The sequence below is a fragment of the Lissotriton helveticus genome, chromosome 3_1 (assembly GCF_964261635.1).
Source record: "Lissotriton helveticus chromosome 3_1, aLisHel1.1, whole genome shotgun sequence".
Classification (NCBI taxonomy): Eukaryota; Metazoa; Chordata; class Amphibia; order Caudata; family Salamandridae; genus Lissotriton; species Lissotriton helveticus.
The window spans coordinates 458,129,196-458,135,095 of record NC_136061.1 but is presented as its reverse complement, the minus strand read 5'-3'; positions in this window follow the sequence as shown (position 1 = coordinate 458,135,095).

The window sequence follows — 5,900 nt, the reverse complement described above, 5'->3', positions numbered from 1 at the left end:
TTATGTGTGCTATTAGATTCAGTTTGAGCCTCCTCAGTTTCAGTGATTCTGCGTTCGGCCATGTCAAGACGCTCCACATGTTTGTCAACCCTCTCGGACATGCTGTCCATTCTATAGGACAAGGTGTCTATTTTCGCATCAATCGCCGACAGACCTTTCTGCATGGATGCAAGGATCGTCGGGTCTTCATATAATAAGTCAGATTCCGATGCAGCAGACTCTGCGGCATCCTCCCTATGCCTGGAATTTCACTGCTCAAAGCAAGCTTAGGCTGTGTCTTGTCCGGTTTCCCATGTTGGCTCAGACCAGTATTGGCACAAATAACACAGGGCCTGCATTTTATCCTACCCCAGCTGCTGCACCAGAGAGTGTAAGTGCCTGCTTATTCTGGCCATGCACGTCCCAAAGGAAGTCAGATAGGGCCTCACAGCGTTCATTGCCGCGTCCTACTCAGGAGGCAAGTGTCCAACCCAACTGTCTTATCTAGTGAACTGGGACCCACGATTCCCCATTCCAGGGTTCCAGAACAGTCATGTGTTCAGCTCCCAGGTGCCTTGGACTCGGTGCGGGGGGCAGAACTGCGCCAAGGGATGGGGCCACGCAACCCGGCAATCGGTTTAGCAGCGTCAAGCATGCCAAGTATCCACTTTTTTCCCTTTCACTCCCCCCAGAGTCTTACACAGGTGCTCAGCGCAGGGGGCGACTCACCGTCGGGGCTCCTGCGGTAAGCCACAGCCGATCAGGCCGCAGGCTACAAATCCGCTCCGTGCTTCAGCCCAGACCCCCGCAGCGTCTCACCCGCTACGGATCACAGCAGTGTCCGCAGGTCCTCAGCTACCGCCAAAGGCCCCACGTCTCCGACCAGGATGAGCACAGCTTAGCAGGGGTCCAGCCGCTACTTCGAGCCGAGGTCTGTGAGGGCAGGGTGACCATGCAGTCGCATCCCAGCAGGCAGCGCCGCCTTTGCTGGCCGCAATGTCGCTCAGTGTGATGGAGTGTAGAGCACCGTCTGCTTGGCTTAGTGTGCCCAGTTCCTCGAGCGAGATGCAAGTGTGATATCAGCTGATAATTGCCGGATTGATGTGGTGGCCTGTGGAACTCACTTAATTAGCAGCCATCTTTAGGCCAGGCAAGCTCCTCGCCGTCGATTTGAAGTCTTTATAGGTCAGTTGGTAAGAGACCAAATTATATTTCATTGCAACTACAAGACGATTAAGCAAAAATTGTTGTCAATGGGTAATCCTTCATTGTAAGTTACCATTAAGAGAGCAAAGAGTATTGAAACAGCACGGATCACTGACACAATATCGACGGAAAAAATATCGACCTACAAAAAAATCGACGTTGGAATATCGAAGCAAGAATTTCGACAGCCTATCTACAACATGGTAAGTACAAAAATATCAAAACAAAAATATCGAAGTTAAGAATATCGTAATTTTTTTTTTTTTGATTCATAAAGCGCATAGCTGCCTCAGTGACGAGGCGTCCCAGCGCTATCAGACACCTAGGAGCCAGAGCCAGGAGGGGCTGGCGATACAGTACTTACTTGTGGGGAAAAAGCCAAGTTTTCAAATTTTTGCGGAATGCCAGATGATTCGGTATTACTCTCATCGAGAGAGGTAGAGAATTCCAGAGTTTTGCGGGCCAAGTGGCCAAAGGAGCGGCCGCCGGCCCTCGCTCTCCAAATACGGGGAGCGCGGGCTAAGGCAAGGTCTGCCGAGCGAAGTGTGCGGCCTGGCTTGTAGTACTCCAACAGATAGAATAACCCTGGTGGAGATTGGCGTGCCAGAATCTTATGGGAATAGCACAGTGCCTTGAACTCGATCCTCTGTTTGACTGGCAGCCAGTGTAGTCTGGGAAGGACCTGAGCCACAGAGTGCGATCTAGGCAGGGCGACCAGCAGGCGTGCCGCCGCGTTTTGGGCCCTCTGCAAACGTTGAATGCTCGCCTTATTGGCACCCAGATAGAGGCAGTTTGCATAATCCAGTCTGGACACTACAGATGCCTGGATAATAGTCTGTCGTAATTAATAGTCAGTCTGTAATTAAAAATATCGTTTATTTTTTAAATAAAAAAAGTATAAAATAAAGTAAAAAATACTTATAAACCAAATAAACATAGTTAAAAATATTTACTAATGTTTAAAATGAATAAATAATACATATACAATAATATAACATTAATTAAACATATACATAACAAATATAATATATACTTACCTAATAATAAGTTTTGATAATTATTTTAATAACTTATAAATTATTAAAAAGTATTATAAATTACAAAAACATCTACACACATAAAACAATAACATAAATAAAAAGTAAATCATTATATTTAATACATTTAATAAATTAAAAAATTAAATACTTTCAATATTTTTTAAATTAATAATATACTACATTATCAAAAATAATCATAAAAATATTAAATAGCCAAATAAATAAAACTACTATTCAAAGTCCCCAAAAAACTACAGTAATGATAACATTAGATAGCGTAACACTTAAAATTTCTATTCCAATTTCAGAAAATGCAACAGTGGGGAAAGCGTTGGATAGCGTAGGGATAAACATTACTATTCCAACTCCAGAAGGGGCAACAGTAGGGAAAGCGTTGGATAGCGTAGGGGTAAAAATTACTATTCCAACTCCAGAGGGTGCTACAGTAGGGAAAGCATTGGATAGCCTAGGGTTAAAAACTACTTTTCTAACTCCAGAGGGGGCAACAATAGGGAAAACGTTGGATAGCGTGGGGGTAAAAATTACTATTCCAACTTCAAAGGGTGCTACAGTAGGGATAGCATTGGATAGCGTAGGGGTTAGAATTACTATTCCAACTCCACAGAGTGCAATAGTAGGGAAAGCATTGGATAGCCTAGGGGTAAAAATTACTATTCCATTCCAGAGAGTGAAACAGTAGGGAAAAGTTTGGATGGCCTAGAATTTAAATATAACATACTTATAATTTTTTTTTTATTTAAAATAATAAGTAATTACATTTTTTAATAACTCTACATCATTTACAAATACCCATTAATAATTATTAAAAACATAATTACAATTGAATAATTAATTAACAATAAGTTAACAATAAATACCAATAATTATTAATTAATACATATTAGTCACCAAATAATAAATATTGAACAATAAAATATTTTCCATTATTTTTTTTTTTAATTATTTAAAATTAATTCACAATTAAAAAATATTAAACAATAAAATTATTTTTCATACCAAATAATACTTTTTATGAAACATTGATTACCAATTAATTAAAAATCATTTCCAATTAATAAAAAATAATTACCAAATAAAAACATTAATTGCCAATTAACAAAATTAATTACCAAATAAAAAATGATTTACCAATTAAAACAAATATTTGCCAATTAAAAACATGAATTACCAATTAAAAAATGAATTACCAATTAAAACAATTATTTACCAATTAAAAACATTCATTACCAAATAAAAAAATTAATTATCAAATAAAATAATTAATTGCCAATTAATAATCAATTAAAAATAAAATGGTTACCAATTCCAATAAATAAAAATAAATCATTAATTAATTATAATTAAATTACTCCCCCACCCAATTCCCCTATAAACTCACAACCCGCTACAGAAATAAACACAAACATTAATTACAATTAATTTATAATTCCTAAAAATTAATAATTAATTTAGTATATTTAAATTACTTCCCACCCTATTCCCCTTTAAACCCACAACCCGCTCCGGTACTAAAACATAAAATATACTTAAAAATAACATTATTTATATATTAAAATAATACACATATAATTTAAAACAAGTAAAATACTTAACAAAAAAATATTACACATACATAATAAAATACATAACAATAAAACAAATATCGATACTAGTAACTTCGATATTACGTACATCGATATAAAAAAAATCGATATTACTTACCTTAGGGTCGATTTTCTGTCCAACGATATTCTTGACCTCGATATTATGTACCTTCGATATTTCCAACACGATATTTTTGCAGGTCGATATTTCAAACTCGATATTTAGACTGTGCACCAAACAGCACAGTATTGGAATTGAAAAGTTGTGACCGTTAGGGTGATATAACCATGGATAATCCAGTCTGTTGATGGTGCCTCTGCCACAGTAAAATTTAATTGGTCTAATTTTTTTATGCCATTGTTATCCGTCTTTCCTTCAGATCATACTCAGAAGACAGACTGGTAGTCTTGATGTAACACCACGGCACAAGGCCAGAACGTAGTGTTTGCAACGTTCAGCTCAGTATTATGATGGAACATAATTGTGACTGTCCATGTTGTAAAATAGACATGTCCCGCTGAATTATGTTGATTGCAAAGTGGTCATACCATGGTCAACCACAGCCAAAGCCTTTTCCATATTTACTATGTCAATCTCTCGCAATCTCTCTGCAGATTACTGCTGAGCAATCTTCCATAGCTCGTTGAATATTCCATTCAAAAATCGCTTTTGACGTGGGTTTCTGGAACCTACTAAAAAAATCCCTTAGATCCAGGTCATCAGAAAGAAGGGACAAGTGTTGTTTCACCTGGGAAAGTGTTGAGGTCTTTAGCCAATCTAGGCATAACTTCCCAACACTATATAATGTAACCACGCCTGCGCTGTTCTGTTTGAACATACCGTAGGTTGGACCTGTCGATCTTAAACCCTCCGGTGTTCCCCAGGAACCTAGACTGATATTTATCTGTGTCTAGAGGCTATACGAACCAACCCTGCTGATCAGCATCTGATGTATTGTATGATCCATTGCGGAGCATGGCATCTAATGTAACTGTACTTAGTGTATTGTTGCCAATGCTTAAAGCATGCAAATGTGGAAATGCGAGGTATGTTCAAATCATTTGCCTTAGATAAACCAAGACAGGAATTCTTTTGTACTGTTTTATTTAGGAAAATCATTTGTTGTGGAATAAGGCGTGCTCTAAATAACACCTCTTTTCCCTGAACCGGTCAATCTTTTGTTCCCCGACAGGTTTTGTGTCTATTGTGGCTTTCCAAAAGTCTAAACCCTGTATAGACAGTTGGGAAATAAAGGATGCAGAGTAAATCACCTTGGTGTTTGTGAGCATATTCTTCTTTGCAGGTGAAGGTGCAAGCCCATAGTAATAAGAGGCTGGGTCAAAAACTGAAAAATAGGCAAACTTTTGTGCAAATGTTTTTGCACTATCTTTTGGTGGTGTTGCGCAGTGTTCCCATTGGGTGTATTTGTAAACCACACGTGGGATGCTTGTTTTCTGTAAAAATGGTGACCATAATGTTGATAACAGAACATATCACTAAAATTACTTGTACCATCATACAATACTACATTAGAAAATGCTGCTGATTGTTCTACATCTGAAAGCAAATTATGCAGTTTCAATGTCCCAATCATCAGAGAATGTACTAGAAGTGATGATATCTTTAAAGAAATTTTAAACAAATATGGAATTTACAAAAGTACATTAGGACCATACACAACATACTATAACCTGTCACATATTATTCTAACAGGAACTGAAACTGCTGTATTGTTCACGAGGAACAGGTCCCTCAGTTCAAGGTGCGATGATTAATGTGGTTTCAGTACCAACTTCACATGTTGGACTGCAGAGCGTTCTGGGAGATAATGCCCATTCAAAAGTAAAAAGAAGACAGTCACCAAACCAATCCAGACTACCAGGAAAAGTAACCCAATTGTAACCCAGAAATGTATCCAAGGAGCAACAAGCTATGTCTTTTTCAGCCAATGATAGAGAGAATAAACTCGTAGCTTGAAAGGGAGTGGCGGTGTTGGCAGTTCAGGTTCACTTGGATCCGATGAAAAGTCGTCATAGTGCACAAAGTAGCCAGACGCAGTCCGGTCTATTT